Source organism: Archocentrus centrarchus, chromosome 16, assembly GCF_007364275.1.
Source record: "Archocentrus centrarchus isolate MPI-CPG fArcCen1 chromosome 16, fArcCen1, whole genome shotgun sequence".
Taxonomy (NCBI): Eukaryota; Metazoa; Chordata; class Actinopteri; order Cichliformes; family Cichlidae; genus Archocentrus; species Archocentrus centrarchus.
In genome coordinates, this window is record NC_044361.1 from 17,357,659 (window position 1) to 17,378,396 (window position 20,738).

At 40.1% G+C, this 20,738-nt stretch overlaps 1 long non-coding RNA gene across 2 annotated transcripts in view; it reads right to left on the bottom strand.

Moving 5' to 3' along the window:
• LOC115794617 (uncharacterized) overlaps nt 1-20,738 on the bottom strand; it is a 99,163-nt gene that overhangs the window by 39,994 nt on the left and 38,431 nt on the right. For both annotated transcript variants that reach the window (XR_004021183.1, XR_004021182.1), the window contains exon 3: nt 13,641-13,777. This is a non-coding gene — a long non-coding RNA (uncharacterized LOC115794617). The remainder of the gene's footprint in view (nt 1-13,640; nt 13,778-20,738) is intronic.

Sequence of the window (20,738 nt, forward strand, 5' to 3'; positions counted from 1 at the left end):
TCAAGTAGATGTAATAGTGCAATTATTAATTACCATAAGCATAAAAATTTTAAGGTGTTATACAGTGTACCACTACAGTACAGTAAATCTCTGTAGCTATAGCTGCACAGACAGGGGTTATGGTCTTTGGAATGTAAAAAGGAGATAAGAAGGTAAGTATGCTATAAAAGGCACTGTCAAGTATCTCTGTCCCTTTCTACTACAGATATTATGTTTTACATGCACAGCATATGCAAACATAAAGTTACAAATTGTGCATACTATATATGAATGCAACTGCTGTGTACACTGGGACTCACAAACGCCATCCAATGACTAGACAAGCATAATGAGTGATAATCTAAGGCTCTGAGTAGATACAGTGCTACCACTTAAGAGTAATGTAATGGTATCCAGCAGGGAAAAAGCTCCGAATTACTTCTGCTGCTTTTCTTTTTTCACTGCTGTGCCAGCAGCCTCAGTCTAATCATCGGAAATCTTTTTTTTCTTTTCTGTGTTTATTTTCTATTTTCACAATCTCATTGTTCAGAGTAAAATATCCTTATATCTTCGTACAAACTCTGTTTGAAAACACATGCAGACAGGTATATGAGGAAAGAATATTAAAATATAGCCTGTAATAAAGCTGAATGCCTTTACTGAGTGTGTGCATTTACTGCATTCTACATCATTCTTTATTTCTGCACATTCCATCTCAGACAAGTCATGTATGTTGAACTACCGTACTCATGAGAGAAAATCGATAAACCTGTGATTTTACTCCAGCCCACATAAACATGAACTCTTTTGAGCCCTGTGTGTGTGTGTGTGTGTGTGTGTGTGTGTGTGTGTGTGTGTGTGTGTGTGTGTGTGTGTGTGTGTGTGTGTGTGTGTGTGTGTGTGTGTGTGTGAGGAATGGGGGTGGTGCTGTTAGGCTGGTGGTGGAGACAGGGATTGGGTGCAGGGAAAAAGCAGCTGGGGGTATTGAGTGGGTGCATGTGCATGTGCATGAATGTATGCCCATCTCCCCTGTTGAACAGGACGTGGGAGGTCAAAGGAGAGGGTCAAAAGTCAAGCCTGACTAAATAATAACCAGATACTCTTTTCTCACACACACGCGCGCGCGCACACACACACACACACACACACACACACACACACAGCCCAAACACAACTCTATATGTTGTTATTTTTGAAAGGCCTGGACAGTGTCTTCACTTCTGACCTCCTTACACAAAAACACACTTGAACATGTTCTGTTTCCTTGCCTGTCTCAGTGGCACTCAGACACCCACCCTCACATACACACACACGAACATACACACACACACACACACACACAATGCCCTAACCTAAGAGCTTGTCCCACTGACAGGGTATCGGTCAGGAAACAGTGGAAAGAAAAGGAGACGAGAGCCATACAGAGAGCCAGTGAGGCTAGATTTAGCCTGTCAGTCTCAAAAGGTCAAAGGTCGCAATGGGAGCCCACTAGCAAATATATGCACACACATATACCCATATGCCAGCGTGTACACACACACACACACACACACACACACACACACACACACACACACACACACACACACGCACACGCACACACCAGCACATACATGCAAACACACAAACAATGAAGTTCATTAAAACAAGGTCAAAAGTGGAGGGCAGACAGCTGGCTCAGTTTACAGAGAGAAAGAGAGAGTGCAGACAGCTGGGGAGTTTTACTAGTCTCTGCCCGTTAAACAAAGTCTACAAGCAAGTTTAAAGAGGGCACAAGTGAATGTTTATAGCAGGGCAAAGAGGTGCAAGAACTTATTTCAATTGCTCTGAGTGGACTTTATATCAATACCATGCTTTCAAGAATTCATGGGCACTTTGTTAGTGAATAATTCAGTCAGCAAAAAAAAAAGTTAATGATGCAATGAAATAATGGGACCAGGGAAAAGTCACCTTTATATTTTGCCACAAGCATTGTGAGGCTAAGCCCTTGTTTCCTGTCAAAGCAGAATAAGGAAGCAGGTAAGTCAGATCCTCTTATTTTAAACTTAGCATCAGTATGGCACAATATCTAATCATCCAGATATAAGCTATCCTTTTAAGGCCCCGTTTTCACTGGAAACGGTGTCGTTTTGTTGCGTTTCAGCCTTTCGTTCACACGATAGCGTTTCAGAAACAATCCGCGTTTACACGATGACATGTGAAACGATGAAAACGATGTAGTTCCCATGCCAGGCCACAAGTTGGCGTTGGTTTTCTCTTTGCAAAGTTTGTTTATGCAAGACGCGCATGCGTGGAGTGACACAGTAGGTAGTGCGGCAAATTGTTCATTACTTACAAAACGGCCACTGTGAGAGGTTTTGTGTGGACTGACGATGAGGTTGGATCGCTGGTGCACACAACGCTGAATTACAAAATGGTAAAAACACAAGAAAAGCATAAGAAGCACTCGTGAATCCGCGAGTACTGTTTATCAATTTGCACGTGCGTGAAAAACTGTGGCCGTCGCAACCATAGTGCGCGAGTCGAGCGTTTTCAAATCACCCCGGTTTCAAGTGTTTACATGAGAACGCAAGCCGGTGCGTTTCTGAAACGCTCCACTCTGGACCCCGTTTCCGAAACACATCGTTTTCACTCCGTTGTCGTGTAAACAGAAGGCCGAAACGCATCAAAACGACACCATTTCAAAATGAAAACGGTCTCGTGTAAACCGCACCTAAGTCCACATCGGAGCAGCAAGCGCTACCACTCAAAGGTTTTATGAAAGAGAAGTTGGAGGCCTCTGTGCACAACTGAGTATACCAATGCAGAGCTGTGCAAATGTTTTGAGCCACACCCTCATTTATTTTCATTTTGCTTCCAAGGAGCCAGATTTTCTTGTAATATTTTAAAGTGGTCTTGAGCAATAGTTCTCCAGGCTTTCTGAAGGTCTTTCAAGGTTTTTCTTTGGATATTGGCTGCTTTTTCACTCATTTTCACTTTAGTCCTTGTACCTGATCATTGGAATATTTTATTTGTTAAACCACCTGCCAAGCATTAAAAACGGCACCTAACTCAAGGGATGAACCAGTGTTGTGTCTACACATAACAGAGAACTTAGCAAAAAAAAATTTTTTTATTGTATTTTTAGGCATTTTGTTAATAGCAGTCTGTCACAAAAAGACAATTTATTCCATCCTTTAGTTGAATTCATGTAAAATGTCAAAGATAACACAGTTCAATAGGAATAAAATGGTATTTTTGTGCCACCAAGGTGATTCCCAAAGAGCTATTAGTCAAAAACTTGTCATAGCTCGCCATATTGTGCAGCGTGTCCTTAAAAAGAAGTGAAGAAACTGGACAAGCGGTGGACAAAAGAGGAAATGGTTGGCCTAAAAAACTATCTACAGCAGATGAACAATATCTGAAAGTCATGTTCTTAAGAAATGGGGAAAAAAAATCCAACAAAGACCTGACATAGGACCTGAGAGATTCATCTGGCCCTTTAACTGATCCATCTACTGTTGACTGAAGCCTCATCAGAAATGGTTTCAGTGGAAGGGTGGCTGTCAAGAAGCCATTCTTAAGGAAGAGAAACAGGGAGAAAAGGCTGAGGTATGCCAAATTACACAAGAACTGGACTGAAAATCAGTGTCAACAGAGCATATAGAGCAATGAATCAAAATTTGAATTTTCTGGTTCTAATCATCGTGAATCTTGAGGTCAGAAGAGAGATACAACAGTGAGTGTTTACAGCTATCTCAAAACATGATGGTTTCAGCCAGTGGTGTTGGGGATCTTGTCAAAATTCATCGCATTATGAACACAGAAATGTACAGTCAGATTTTGATCCACCAGACAACACTGTCTAGAAAGTGACAACTGCTTGATTTTTCAGCAAGACAATGATCCCAAAAACACTGCCAATGCAGTAAAAGCATACCTGGATAGAAAAACATAATGAAACACTATCAGTCATGGATTGGCCTCCATAGAACCCGGACCTCAACATTATTGAAGCAGCATGGGATCATCTTGACAGAGAACAGAACAAAAGGCAAAAAATCCAAAGAAGAGCTTTGAATGTCCTTCAAGAAGCCTGGAGAACTATCCCTGAAGACTGCTTAAAGAAATGAAGAGAAAGCTGCCTAACAGAGTTCCGGCTGTGTTAAAGAATAAAGGTGGTCATACCAAATATTAACTTTCAAGCTCATTAGAGTTGCACAAACCCAGTTTTTGCCTTATATACTGTAAACAGTGAAGAGTTTTAGGCAGTCTTGCAATGAAAAAGCCATATCTGAGACTGACAGAGAAAGACTGGGATAAAAAACATCTTAATGGACTTTGGAACCTACGTTTGATGGAAGGTCAATAAGTGGAATATTTGTGATCATAATTCAATTCAATTCAATTCAATTTTATTTATATAGCGCCAAATCACAACAAACTGTCGCCTCAAGGCGCTTTTTATTGTGGGTAAAGACCCTACAATAATACAGAGAAAACCCAACAGTCAAACGACCCCCTATGAGCAAGCACTTGGTGACAGTGGAAAGGAAAAACTCCCTTTTAACAGGAAGAAACCTCCAGCAGAACCAGGCTCAGGGAGGGGCAGTCATCTGCCGCGACCGGTTGGGCTGAGGGGAGAGAAAGACATGCTGTGGAAGAGAGCCAGAGATTAATATCAATTAATGATTAAATGCAGAGTGGAGTATAAACAAAGTAAATAAGGTGAATGAGAAACAGTGCATTATGTGAACCCCCCAGCAGACTAGGCCTATAGCAGCATAACTAAGGGATGGTTCAGGGTCACCTGATCCAGCCCTAACTATAAGCTTTATCATAAAGGAAAGTTTTAAGCCTAGAACACATGAACACATGAAAAGATGCTGAAGAAGTGATTAATGGCATCTCCCAAACAGGGTTTGGAAGTGTTTTGGTAGTGGTGAAATGAGAGAATTTCACAAGATAAAGGGAGTCTTCAGTAACAAATACCCTATCAATACCCTATCATTATGTGTGGACACCACTTAATTAGAGTCAATTTTGTCGCACAGTGACCCAAAGGCAGCACAGTCAGCTCTACTGAGCTGTTACGGTTGACCGTCTGTGAATAGCTTTGACCACATGTAAGAAGTTTCCAATTTCCAATGTTATCAATGTCTTAACTTTATTCCCCATTCACTTTGTAATTTACTGACCGAATGAATAGCAGGTTTTCATTAAAAACGAAAAATTTTGTGTGAGCCCACCCTTTTGAGTGTTAGTTTATATCTTCACACATTCAAAGACAAATGAGTATATCTGCACACTTAATCTCTAATCATGGAAGCTGCACATGTTTACTAACAAATATGTCATGCTTTGAGACAGGTAAGGTCATACACACAGACATGCATTTCTCCTTGAGCCTCACTACCATATGGCCTACTGGCGAAGTATTTGCACTCACAAGCTCTCACCAAGACAAATTAGACCATTATTGTCTCTGACTTCTGGCGAATGTGGCTACGAGGAGAGAGTGCTGAGATCAAGTGGAGAGAAAGAGGGATTTTTGTCATTTTGTTGTACTTTTTTGATGGTAATGAAAACGTCAGTGGTGCTGAGTTTTCTGAGTACCTCTCAGCACTGGCATAAAAAAGAATAAAATCAGAACTCTCAAACATGCACATTTAGAGTGTAGGACTTCTTTGAGACTGGTGTTTTGTTTTGTTTTTACTGTTCTTTTTCATTCACTGAGCAGCACTCTGACATTGTTTCTTTTCATTTCCATTCAGTATTGTTTGAGTCACTGTAGGTGGTGCTCATTGCCTTACCTGTTGAGTGAAAGGGAATATACCTGCTCACCTACCTGCTGTGGTGTCTAGATCTTTATCTGCTGACACAGAGGCAACATAAAAGACCTATTTGGCTCCAAATGATTTAAACAGACAATGCGAAATTGCTGATGAAATTTCCAATTTCAATTGAGAGTCGCAAAATATATTTGACTGGATCCTGTATGTTGCTGTTTTTCCTGTGTAGGATTTCTTTTCACGGAGTACCACTTTCACCTGCAAGGGATCCACATGGGGCCCAAAACCCTAAAGGATGGAAAAAGGCCCAGAAGCATGACCATTCACTAAAAAATGAAAAGCCAGGCAAGACAGAACAACATAGGTAGTCAAGGTAGAGCGGCCAAGTGGGGTAAAAGGGAGCACTGAAGGAAAAGAGAATGGAGTTGAGCATGTGGTCAACACAGCAGGAAACCCAGTGGTCATTTCACCCATGGACACACACATACACACACAAACTGGTAGACTTACCAATAAAGTGAAAGATGCACGGTCAGCTAAACATAAAGACAAACTGCAAGATAGGCCAGGAGCCAGATACGAAAGCATGTACATACACAACCACACATGCATCCAGAAAAACAGACAGGCAAACTGGCCAAGCTGGCCGGGCAGGCTGAGTACACTTTGCCTGTGTGGATGATCAAATGTAAGCTGGGCTACACAGTGATCAGTCTCACTTGTGCTTTCTAGGTCACATAAATTCATTTTTTGACTCACAACTAATGAAACAGGTTTGTTTCTTTTGATTTTATATTAGCATCAAATCTTTCACCAGAAAATTGATTACATGTGTGTAAAGGAAAGGTTATTTTGAAATTAAAACATGCCACTCATCTGTATATGCAACCACCCCCCAAAGAAAAAATAAACTGATTTGCAAGCAAGACTTCCAGCACAAGACAGATGAGAATTAGAGAACAGCAGAACAGCTATACCAGCTAAAGAACTGTTATCTTTGTATTCATGATCATCTGAGCCAGACTATAATAGTACATTATTACGATATGGTGTGACAATCCAATCTGATGGTAGCAAAATCTCCAAACCGCACTGGGAGTGGAAAGACTGCATGCAAACATTCTCTCTTGCTAAATCAGGCAAAGGGAAATGACGCTTTGCACAATGGTTCTGCTGTATTATTAGTCCCCCAGAGGAAACTGCAATTGTTGGATCAGACTCCGAGAAAGAGTAAAGTAAGTCTGGGACAATATCAGCTTCCTGCCATGACTTCAGGGTTGAGTAAGGATTTGCCTCTGCCTTTCTCACTGCTTCACAAACTTTCTTACTTTATTTCTCTCAAAGAAAGCCATTATTATTATTATTATTATTATTATTATTATTATTATTATTATTATTACAAAAAGCTATTTTAAGCCTCTGGCACAGTGGAAGTAACAACCCCTAGCATATATGGTTCTCTGGTTGGTAGCCAGTCTGTGTATTCCCTGGGCAGCAGACATTATCTCTCTGACCTCAGCTGAACTGTCTCAGTTGTCTCAGACGGAGAGGCATGCTAGCAGAATGCAATGACTTCCCCTTACGTGTTCCTTGTGGAGATGATAAACTTCATACCCTTCATTACACAACTGTAAATAAAATAAATGCAACTCAAGGCTAAACTGAGTCAGTAGTTTAAAACCAATAAAACATAAGCCCTGCCTCCTAAGAATTACCTTCCTATACCACTAAACTGCATTCTCAATTACATTTCAAGGGCAACTTGATTTTTCACATTTGTGACATTTCATCAATATTTCCATCCTCATGATATCTTTGGTTTTCCTGCTTTAGTTCCTCTTCAGTCAGCCAATCATATAATAGATGGAGTGGCGTTTTAAACAAAAAAACATGATCTTTTCCTTAAGGTAAGTAATCAGTTTTGGTAGTTTTGGTAAGAATGCAGTCTGTTTGAATGGCAGTGTAATTTTTAGGAGACGTGGTTCATGGTTTGTTATCCATTTACTGGAACCAGGAAAAAAAAAATGTATGCTGTTAAACCTCGGACTGAAAAAGACATGGTGACCTGAAAAATTTAACAATTGACTTTATTGGCTGAGAGTTAGAGAAGGAGTTCAACACCACACACACATCTGTATGCTAAATATGAAACCAGACAACCAGATCAGATCAAATAAGCATAGCTGCACCTCTGAGGTTTACTAACACATTATCTTATTTGTTTCATGTATACGATTTTTTGCTTTTTTAACCCTGTAATAAAGATTTCATGGCAATGAAACAGATATCATTACAAATGCATGTGGCAAAATAGCAAATAACATTACACACAGACACAATACAGAGACATAACGCATAAATACAAATAAGATGGAGGCTGGCTGGCTTGTTCTTATCAGCTTACACTGATAAGAACAAGGGAAGAGGACTGTTGGTCTTCCTCCTGCGGTCAGCAACAATATTTTTAAAGACAGTGTCACTGCTGATTATCTTCTGTTCATTAACAACTTTGGCTCTTGTTTTCCAGATATGAGTGTTAATAACTTATATAATTAACCAGTCTTAATGCTAAGCTAATCACGTGCTGCCTGTAGTCTTATTTTTAGTATATGCACTTACCATGCCATTTCTTGTCCACTACCTTTAAATGTAAAAGAGTTTTAATTTAACAGACAGCAAAAAAAAAAATGCAATGCAATGACAGGTAAGGATGCAAAGGAAACAAAATGTGGAAATGGAGTGGTGATGAACAGCTGCTGAAAGAGGCTGGGTGTTAGGCATGAAATAATGGAGGACAGAGGAGAATGGAAGGGTAAGTAGAAAGGAAGGAATAAACTGGAGGAAAGACATGAAAGAAGGAGAAAAAAAAAGGAAGGAAAATGTGAGTGGGTGTTCATAAGCATAAGACGCAGTGAAGAAAATGATGGAGTTGGCACCAGAGAGCAAAGGTATAGAATAGGAGTGATGAATGTGGTGGAACAGTTCAGTAAAGGCCTTGCATCCAATCAAAACACTGTTTTTGATTCTGTTTTTCATTTCACCTAAAATAATGTTTCAATAGTCACTTGCTCATGTTGCTAAGAACCAATCCTGGTCTTTGAATGGGTACTTGTTTTGAGCAAAACACTTCTCTGTGGCCTCAGATGAACTGTTCAAACTCACTGCAGCTGTAGCTTTGGGAACAAAACATTGTGGGATTAGCTAATGGTTTTACACACTGACAACCTGTGAAGATGATGATTCCTACTTCTGGGGATGTAGTTGTGAGCTAGATACCTGATTGTCTAACACTGCAAGAGATACGTAACATCACAGGTGTCTGAGCAGTATATAGGATTGAATGCATTAATATCTATACTCAGCAAGCTACATTATTTACTGACAGATGAGTATTATGTTTAAATTTGGAGTTCAGTAATAGATATTGGTCATTTAGATAAGACTGTCATTCCTTCCACTGCTTCTCTCTCTCTCTCTCTGCTTGTGTGTCTGTTTCTCTGTGTGATTGTGTGTGGGAGCAGAGACGTCTGTGTTTGAGGTCAGAGCTAAGGCTCATGCCCTACATCACAGCCAAGCCTACTTCATTTACCCTGACACCTCAGCACAACAATCAGCTCGCAATCAGTCACAGGTCCGGCCACTTGTTTATGATGTGCCGTTCTGAAAGTTTTCTGTCTCCAGTTAACTTCTGTTTTTCCTGTGTCTGCAGTCTCAAAGGAAAACCCGGGCCGTTTCCCAGTCCTCCTGCAACGTCTGATCCACTCATCGGCTCAGCCCAATCCTTAGCGCCAATTTTCTAGCTCCCTGCTCTTGCTCCAGCATTCCCACTACCAACTGAGCTTCTCCACAGCCGCTTTTCTCTGCCCACTTCATTTCATTTTGTTTGTTTGTTTGTTGGTTTTTTTTTGTGCTATGGCATCTTAACCAGTTCCTCTGATTCTAGTCATCTGTACTTGGGTTAACTTAGCTGTGACATAGACAAAACTGACTTGTAAAAATCAATAAATCACTTATGCCCCACAGTGCCAAATATACACTTGAAGTCTGTAGACATTGTAACAGTTCTTCTTTGCTTCAGTTGTTTCCTTAAAAATTTTGACAAGCTGATTTTCACCAAGTTATTGGTAAATTTTTGAGTGGAACCCTCCAAAGCTTTACAATAATGGAGTGGGAGACTGAAAACCAGGAGAAATATTGGCAGCAACCATCATAAATACATCATACATTATTAGAAAATATTAATACTGAAATTTCAGCTCAGTACACATTCTCCCGTAAAACAAACATATTGATTAGGATTGATATGTAGAGTATGAGTAGTACAGACAAACTAGGTTTCACAGTTGTGTAGGGTCTCAGTGGTAGCTCTGTTTACAAGAAACCAGCAAGATGCACTTTCAAAAACAAACTGTGTGCACATACAGTATTAAGTGGTACACATGGCCACATCGATGCAAGGAGTGAATCAGAAATCCTATGAGATGCTATTTTTCAGAAGCTGACCAAAAAAAATACTCAGTTAGGTGTGCACACTTCCTGTGAACACAAGCACATGAATAACTTTATTTCCAAAGCGCACACAAACTTTTTGTGAAGTTTCTCTGAAACAAACTAGCAAATACACATAAAGCCTTTAACAAATGAAAAACAAAACTTGCACGTGTCAAGCCCTTCACAAACTCATACATATATGCATAAAGGTTCTCACATGCACACACGTGCGGTGCGGCTGTTTGCCTCCCACATGCAGTGTTTGTGACGCATAGGAAAAGTCATTAGACCTGCACTTCCTCTCCAAACAGAAGAGAAGGAAGAAAAAGACTGTCTTACATAAAACACACAGGAAATGTGTGGGTGACTGCTTGTATGTGTGTGTGGGGGTGCGCCCATGGGTGCGTGCTTGTGTGTGTGCGCGTGCACGCGCAGACATGATTGTATATTTCTATCTGCATGCACGTATCTGGAGATCTAAAGTTCTGCCCTTAGGGCTGGTGACCAAGGTCTGGTAATAGCTTGCTTTGATTGTTTTCACAGGCTAGACTACAGCTACAATTACAGACAATTAAGACACTCAGCCAATGATTGGCTTGCTCAGCAGACTAAGTTGCATACCGTGATCTTGTGGATTCAGCATTTGTCCAAAGTCTGTCCCCTAATTTTCAAATTTGGACTTGGATGAATTGCACTAAAATCAAGCACCCACTGAAGTTAAGATTAAGTGCTTAGAGTGTTATTTAGCACATCAAAAAGCCATCTGTAAAGGCAACTCTGATTAAATATATAATAATGGCTGACTTAGATGTGTAAGTCAATGTAATCTCTCAACTGCAAATATTGGAGTTGCACAAGTTTCATTTCTCTCTACAAGAAAAGGTAAAAACAGTTAGAGCTTCTGCTTTTTTAATGGAATTTTTGGTGCTAATGTTGTAACTTATCACTTGACATATGGGGTGTGTGTGTTTCTCGTTTTGTCTTCCTATGTCGGAGCTATAATTTTGCATAACGTCAAAACCAGCACTTCCTTGTGTTTCTTACTTGTGTGTGTGTGCGCGCGCGCGTGTGTGTGTGTGGGTGCATATATATATCTGCATCCTCAGTCATCAACAGCAGTGAATATGAATATGCTTTATGTGTATGTTGGGTAGGTATACATATTGTATGTGTGTTAGCGAGGGCCCTTTTGAACTGAGTGATCTACAGAAGCAGTGACAAAATGAACGGGACAACAGAGATACAGTGTTGGAGCTCAAAGAAATCCAAAACAACAAGGACAGGAAGGAAGACAAAAAGTGAAGGAGGCAGACGGCGAATCCTGGGGTTTGGACATCTGGGGAAGTGTCGGGAAGCTCAGTCACTTCATTGCTGAAGGTGTAATTTTTATCTGTGTGCATTAGAGCATGTCGGCCCACACACACACACACACAAACGTGCGTACAGTGCACCAAAGACAGCAGAGACAGGTGAAGGACAGCTTTTCTGACTTCCACAGGGACACATATACCCCTTCAGACAGGCGTATACACGCACGCACACACACACACACGCTCGCGCGCGCGTGCGCACACACACACCAGTGATTAGTTTGGACGCTTTCACTGCCTATCTCTACAGTGAACATCTGTCACATCAGCAGGATCCTGACTGTAAAAAAAATACAGCATTCTTGCATTCTTGTGTGCATACACATACAGATGTTATTTTTCAGACATTATTTTGCCATGAACTGTTTCCACGTGTTACTTGTTTGGTCTGTTAATACTGTCTTTATATATGAATAAACATTGGAGGTACTAATCTCTGTCCACTACACTTTCAGAAATAGGGGTAGAGTAAAAGTCGGTTTAGATTTCATACTCTGGGGCTAACTACTGAAAATAAAGGTACCCATTCAAGGGCTAAAAAGGTACAAGCTGTAAATGTACATTTGCACTTTTTTTATTCTGCAAGAAGATTCTGGTTTGAACCTTCCCGGGGCCTTTGTTCTCCCCATGCCTGCTGCTTTTCTAACCAGGTGCTCTCATTTCCTATCACCGTGCACAGGCATACATCTTAAATGGTACTTCTAAGTTGGGCGTAGATGCAGCTGTGAGATAAGCTTCGATAATTCAGTCAGTACGACTAGAAAAATGCTATACAAAAAAATGACAATAGATTCAGCTTAACTTCCCTAAAGGTACGATAGGGCAATTTGTTTTTTCTGAGTATACTGATCCTTATTGTAATTATCAACAGTGTTAAGGTGGAGGAACTAAGGAACACCTGTTCCTTAGGATTCCCAAGGGTATAACTTTCTTTACTGCTAAAGGCAAACACTCTGTCAGGTGCTGTTTATTAACATGTGAAAATAGAAGGCCAATGTGTGGAAGATACACTATTCCACACAGAGTGGGGAATCCCCGAACATAGCAGACAGAAGAAACAGGTGCGACCAACCATTATCTTTAACTTTTGACCTTCAGGGAGAATATTTACTTTCCAAAAGGACTTTTCTTTAGTTTAAAAATGACAGTTTTGAAAAATTGTTTTGAGCATAATTTATGGGTGTCTTGTCCCAGCTAGTGTCCACTAGTGTTTATTCAGTCCTTAAAAAAGAAAAAAAAAAAACATATGTCCAAAAGAAATGCATCACTGTGTGCTTCAAATCCTCGCGAAAAGATATTCTGAAAGCACACACCGTCCTAAAACTGATCTGATCCCATGCAAACAAAGTGCTGTGGTGGTGCATAATGTCAAAGTGCAAACCAGCGAAGAAAAATGATGAAAACAATCGGTGAACTTAAAGGTGATTAACATTTAGGAAGCTTTGATGGTTTGCCACTTCAGGCTCCTGTCTATCTGCGGTAAATGTTCCGTTCTATTTGCTTTCACAGTTGGACTTGTCTTGATAACACGAACAGATCAACATTTCCTGCTTCTAACTGTAAACAACCTACACACGAGTGGTGGGACATTTTGCACTTTGAGACAGCTGTTGCAACCAAAATGTCAGTGTTGACTGCGCATAACGTGATACTCAATGAAGGGGAACAAACAAAATGAACCATTTTTAATATGCTGTCAGATGCGTCGAACAGTTACATCTATGCAACTGACACTGAAGAGCTGCACGTGCAGCTCTTCAGGGTGCACCGTGTTTAAGATTGCTTACCTCCTCGTTTCTAAGATTGAGGTTTGGAAGGAAATATCTTTCATATTTAATTTGCTTATGCTCATTATAATCATCTCTCTAAAACATCACTAAATTAGATGTGTATTGATATTTTCTGCATGTTTTTATGCACACAATGTTACCATCTAATTGTATCATAAATACAGGAGACAGAGTTGTTGTAACCTAAGAGGTTATTAATGTATATTGCCAGTAAAAAGCACATTAGCATAGTGCCTTACCTTGGCAATCCAATTCCCCTGTACATTCTCATTGCAGAGGTCTGGAGTCAGTGAGGATTCTTCCAGTGTTAATTAAACCGTCTGTCTTGGAGAGAATTAAGGTCGTGATCTCCCAGACCTCACCACTCCCACACTCCCTGAGAAGAAAAGAAAGAAGAAAAAGGGACTTAATGAAGGAATAAAAGGATGAAATGGCTTAATGAACCGCCTAACGAGGCCTGTGGCCGTTTAATAAGGGCTTATTAAAGCTTAATTAGAGCAATAATCAAGCTTGTTTGGAGTATTTCAGTGTTGACGTGTGGCTGATTGTGTTTTCATAGCAACTGGATAAACAAGGAAGAGTTAATACTCCATAGGAAGGAAGACAAGTCTAACTGTGTGTCTGCGCGCGTACATGTGTTGTAGGGGATTTCAACAATAATTAGGTGATGACTTCAGAATCCTTCCAGTCACATGGAGGACTTGCAGCCATCAGCCGGTCACATGCTGAAATCTTACTTAGGGCTGCCATCCAGTTCAAACACCGTGCCAGCCTGGGCATTGGTATAAGTGACCAGTGTTTACTCCATGGATGTTTAAAGCAGCATTGTCAGCTGCTTTGTTATATATACACCATGACATCCCTGTGTGAAAGCCTGAGCTTAAAGAACCAGATATGGCACTTACTGTATAGTGACACATTTTGCAGGTAATCAGAGCAATTTTTTTTTTTGCTTATTATATAGCAACTCACTAGTTTACTGACTAATTACATACTGTCTCCTACTGTAAAATTATGCTACTGATTCTGATTACATATTTGCAAATGAGCCACTGAGTCGGTCCAGTATAAACCTAATGACTCATCAGGCAGAGTCATTCACTTATTGACTTGAGAACAACATGCCACGTTTCTCTACAGATGTTAGCATGACTCACTTGGGTCAGAGACTAAGCTAAATTGTGCCTGAGGGAACATCTAAAGAGAATGCAAAGTACACAAGACGTCAGATTTTCATTATTCATACAGTGATGCCATCACTTCTTTCAAGGCTCAGCATGCACCATATCCTTCTGGTATGTGGATGCCAAACTCTGCTTTCATGGCACTGGTTCTCTGTTCTGTCTTTCAGTGATTCATTAAGTGATTCAGCTTGTTAGACCCTTTTATGGATTTTCAATATCCAGTGACCTCAACAATTAAGGGAGTTACTCATACTTCTTCCTGAGCAGGTGAGAACTCCAGACAGGCCTGCTTAGTAGCACTGCATCATGAGCCACACAGCTTCAAAAATGGGTGATTAGTACTGTATATGTAGAACCCCATGTATTCCTGAATAGGACAGAGAGAGTTACTGCAGTGAGCCAGAGGATGTAAATGTCACATTTAGTCTGAACTTATCTGGTGACAACACTCTTAATTTGATTGTGTATGCTACAGGCTGCTAATCTGTAACATCATGCCTGCCCACGTACACAAGAAATTCCAAATAAATGAACTGGGATTTTATCAGGTCAGATCCTCATAATTGCTACTCTTGCTTTTAAATTACGCCAAAGACAAACAATAAAAGTACCAGGTTAGAATGCCATGTCTTATATAAAATCTTGGCATAAAGTGGGCATGCCTTCTCAGCCAATTCAAGAAATTGTTTTTTCTTTTTTTCTTTTTTTTTCTTTTTTTATTTTGCTTTGCTTTTTCCCCAAAGCCAGCATCAAGTGGCCATTAGTGGAACCACCCTTGAAGAAAATGCAGAAATGAGCAATTACATTAATACAGTATAAACATGGTGATTTGCTTTGTATTTACTGATTTAAAGCGCTTTATATAAAATCAGTAAACATGACAAAAGATGCTCTAACACACACTAACACACACCAAACACTGAAAAAGCTTAAATGATGGATATAACCATACATTTGAGCAAGATTACTATATACTTTGAAAGAGGCTGTGTTTGTGTGTGTGTGTGTGTGTGTGTGTGTGTGTGTGTGTGTGTGTGTGTGTGTGTGTGTGTGTGTGTGTGTGTGTGTGTGTGTGTGTGTAGGTGTGTGTGTGTGTGTGTGTGTGTGTGTGTGTGTGTGTGTGTGTGTAGGTGTGTGTGTGTGTGTGTGTGTGTGTTCCTCAAGCCCTTACTGCATCTTTGATGAAGCCCTGCTACCAAGTTTTCAAGTTTCTGACCTTGGGCTGTCCAGTACGGTTGTAATTTTTCAAATGCTTTTGACCTCGTATTTCTTTCCTTTCATATCTTTTTCGGGTTTTCAACTGAGCTTCCACTGTCTAGGAATTATGTCATTTAGCCTGGGGGCAGACTGAAGACATACTCTTGAGGGTTATTAAGTGATCTTAGACATTACAGAGTAGATACCCTTGGAACAGTGCACAGAGATGTGTGACAGCATTTCATGGGGAACAGTTGAACCCTCGCAGTCACAGTTCACGGACTGTGTCTCTGACAAGTCTGCTGTTCTGCTAAAATAAAATCCCCTGCACTCATTTCCAGAACGCCAAACAGCTGATGATTCCTGCAGAAGGGCCAGCGATTTCCACTGCTCGCATATTTTTTTCCCCCCTGACTCTAGACATATGTCAATTTTATGTCAGAGGATTAGGGATGCTAGTTATTGTTCTGCAATATTTGAATGATGTCAACTTTCCCACAGGGCCTTTTCTTTGAGATGTAGACAGCAAGGCAGCTGACAATTCCTGCAAAGACGCCAACACATCACATCATTTGCAGAACCAGCTCTTCAGTTCTGTCAGTTCTACACTGAAGAATTATTGGGAGGTTAAGGATGATGTCATCTTTCCAGCAGGGTTTTAAATCTCAGAGTTTATTATGCTACTGCACTGAGCTTTGGGAGATGATAATGATGATGGTAGTGCAGATGATTTTGCTGGTCAGTGCAGTGGTCATGGTGGTAATGACATTGGTGATGTAAGCTTCCCTAAAGTCCCCCCCCCCCCCCCCTTTTAGTTTAATAATGTGAGCAGCTCACCGCTTTTCTCTAAAGAAGCAGTGGTCAGATGACTTTAGCTGACTTCACTCCTTAATCATTAACATACCCCAGATATTAGTAGAAGATAATTCCTACAGAAAAAAATCTTTTTAAAATCCCCTTGCAATGTTACATCATCATGCACCTCACACAGCCGAATCTAAAGAATGTAACACTAAATTTTAGAAAGTTAATGCAAGTTTTTACACAATGAGCTAAAACATGCCTGTTAAAGTGATACAAGTATCAGATTTAAATGTCTACTTTTTTCAAAAAGCTGCAAGAAGACGGTACCTCACTCTCAACTGGCTGGTAATATATTAGAAGAAACTTGCCCAGCTACAATTATTATTAGGCTGATGTGTCATTGCCAGAGTTTTGCTGAATGCAGCCCACCACCTTCTGAGAAGTCTGAAATACAGATTCAACTGCTGAGGAAGCAGTTCAGCTTCTCTTGCCCTATTCAGCACTGATGAGACACTGCGTGCTCACAATTTTCTTTTGTCTGTTTGTTTTTGTTTTGTTGTCAAAAGCAATCATTTTAACATGCTTATGTTTCTACAGTAATGTCAGTGAATTATAGTATATCACCACCCCCATTCCCAGAAGGGAAAAAGAAAAAAAAAACTGCAGCCATCATTGTTTCCATTGTTTTCAGTTTTTCTTAATGTTCACTTATTTCCAAAGATTCCCTGCTATTTTCCAGTTCCACCCCTCTCTGTTAGTGTGAAACTATAAATTAAGTCACTTTGCCACTGGATTTCTTGCTAATTATGGCTAAACTGACAGCCCGTGCAGAGTTAAAACATTCCAACACCAAGCTCTCGACTATGGCAGAGCTTTTAAAGGTGTGAGAAAATACTGCAAAGTTTTATTTTACAAGCCACGTTTTGTTTTATATTATAAAGGATGCTGTGATAATCTCACTTTTTTTTTTTTTTTCTGGAAGTTCCATAAACTGTTTGCAGTGCACTTTTAGACCTTTTTCCAAATTGTGACCATCAAGCCAAATCTCAAGCTCACATTCAACTCTTAACTGACATCTGCCTCTTTATTTGTTTACATTAGTTTCAGTTGTTTTCAGCAGTCTCTGCCATCTCCTCCATTTCTCCCAGTTACACCCTTGTGAGTTAAAATATAGCTGGTTTTAGGGCATGATGTCATTCGCTCAGTGGGGCTTTCCCATCATTCAGCTGATAACACATGTGGTGGAGAACTGTTAAAACACATGGGTGTGTTACAGTTCTAAACTCCTAACCCATATCAGTCTTCCATGAGAAACAGAGCAAGGAGGGGATTTGGCAAGGAAAACGGGGCTCTTTTTTTCCCCCGACAGCAACGAGCAGCTTTAAAGCTCATCTACATTGTGATTACATTGGCTGAATACAATAACCAAGGCCGTGTTGTTGCAGGCAGGCAACAGCTGTGCCGTACTCCACAAAACCCCCCCAAAAACACTTCATACTGTGGTCATTCGCTTCACCTTGATGATTTAAAGAAACTACAACTTCTGCTTGAATAAGCAGAGTGTTTCCACATATTGTGATGCCTGAGCACTGACATCAGTGCAGGTTGTGACTGCATGGTTAATCTACATTGCTATAAAAAATAAAGAACCACTGTTCCACCAAAAACCCATCAAAAGGTCAGACGCTTTCACTCAGCTAATCTATTGTTTGAGCCAAGGTACTAATGGAAAACTGTACTCCTTATAGACTACTATAGAAGACCTAAATATATGAATGATTTTATTACAGGGTTTGTCTCACCAAACAAGTCTTATGTGGTTTTGCTGCACACAAGTATCATCCACTTATAGAAATAAGCAAGCCATAATGGAAAGTCCTGCAGTATGCCGGGTGAAGTAGAAAGACAGTGAAACAAATTGAAGTCCCTCTGGGGCACTCTGGATAAACTCAGCTCACACGGACCCTCAAGAGGAAATTGGACTTGTTTATGAAGGAAATTACATCATTGGGCTTGGTTCAGACAATGACTTCATGCTGACAAGATAATGGCTAAGAGAGAGAAACAGAGACAACAGGGTTGGTTGCAGGAGTCCTGTGCACATATGAGAGGTTAATGAGTTCAGCGTGGTTATTTAAAGGCACAAAATGAACTGCTGAACCGCCAGAACTGTTAAATGGTTGCTCATAAATACTGGGTGATTAGAATTCAGTAATGTTACATTACTTGTTTTTTCCTTATGATATTGTTTTCTTTTTCTTAGCAGCAGTTCAGAACAAGCTCTTGCACACAATAAGAATGTGAACAGTAGTTTCATTGTGTCTTTAGTGCAGAACATTCAGTTTTGTCATGTAGATGAACAAACAAAGGTCACCCAACCTAAATGGCAGTGCAAGTCCTTTAACCCCTCTATTACATCCATACATGCAGGATTGTAGCAGCTACTACAAACCAATAATGTTACACACACAAACTATTCAAAATCATGTTTGGATAAGAAACCTCTTTAGGGTGTTGTTGTAATGATTAGGTTAGGTTTATTTAAAGATGTTTTTTTTTTCTTCTATGATATAAATGCATGGCTTAAAGTTTCTGAATGTAAAATAAAGAAAAATAAAGCAATCACTTTTTTGAAGAAGGAAACAAAACAAAAGTCAAATATTTTGTTGATCATTGATCCGCCACTACTCTGTTTCCATCTACAGCCACAAGAGGGCATTGTCTCTCATGTAAACACTGCAGTATATTTCTATCTCACAAGCTAGCTAGAGATGACTGAATAAGGCCCAAGTCACACAGGTCCAGAGACCATGGACCACCTGCCAACCAAAGGTCGCTAGGGAAAAAGGTGAATTCCCCAGCGGCTAAGTGAACTTGGTCGCACACACCTCAGGTGTGCGTTGCTGTGTCGGAACCTCTGTGTGATTGATTTGGTTGCTAGAAGACTGCCACGGCTGCCACGACTTATCTGCAAACCCTCGCCAATCTCTTTCCGAGTAGTAATGAAACTGTGAAAAGTGCGACATAAGATGGAAATGGAGACCCTTTGCCTTCAAAGTAAAAGTTGTGCCTTTTGAAACATGTTGGCTGAAGTAGCAAAGTACAGCTTTTCCTTTGAAGGCGAGTATTCTCTGCTTCCAGTTTGCATTTTGCCTTTTCACATTTTACTACAGCTCAGCTAATAGTTAGCAAGTGTTTGCAGACAAGTTGGCATCTTTCATGCAAATTATGGTCAAACATGGCAATGTACCAGCAACCAAAGCAATCACAAGGAGATTTTTGGTGCAACGCTCTCTTTGCAACCAGTTTCACCTCGCAAATGCCAACAACCTCCAACAATTACTTGCCAACAGGTCAGGCTATACACCTTTTTTTTTTTCACAACCAGTGGTTGGTAGGTGGTTGCCAACTGGTCTCTAGGACTCCTTGACCTAATAAAGTGTAACTATGGTCACTGTAAGCTGCTTGCACAAATCAGCTATATGCTTTATTTTTAATGAACGACAGAGCTTCATATAATGTTTAAAAAATGTTTATGACCACAACAATGTTCTGTTGTCTCATCATAGATTCAGTATTACAAGCATAAATCTGGCAGGATATGAAGCTCTATTAGCACTGCGTGATACTGTATAAGCTCTGTGTGTGAAATTATTAGATACATGTAGACTGAATCGAGATAATGAGTCCAAGTTATGTGAAGATGAAAAATTATTATTTTCTCACGTTGGGATTTCAATAAGATCTTGTGAGGAATTTCAGTGAATGTGTGTGCAAAACATTTACTTTTCAGGGATTTAGATAAACAAGGTCTCAAGTAAGTATAAAATATTAAAAGATAAGCAACCTATTTCTGCTTCTATATTGTGACGTTTTGGGGTTTTTTTTCTTTCCTTTTAATGTTGCTGTTCCAAGCCTATTCAATCACACAAGGGACCATAACAACTTTCCAAAACAACTTTCAGTTGCTCTGCACTTTCTGTAAACTGCTCTGTGACGACCTCTAATTGTCCTGGGGATTGGGACAGTGTGATTGAAAATAAAAATCCTTCACACTACAAAAAATAAAAATAAAAAAAAAATACCAGAGGGGCTTTGGAGGAGATCTTGGACCTCCCAAGAGCAGAGCTGGACGAAAGCCCAATAACAATG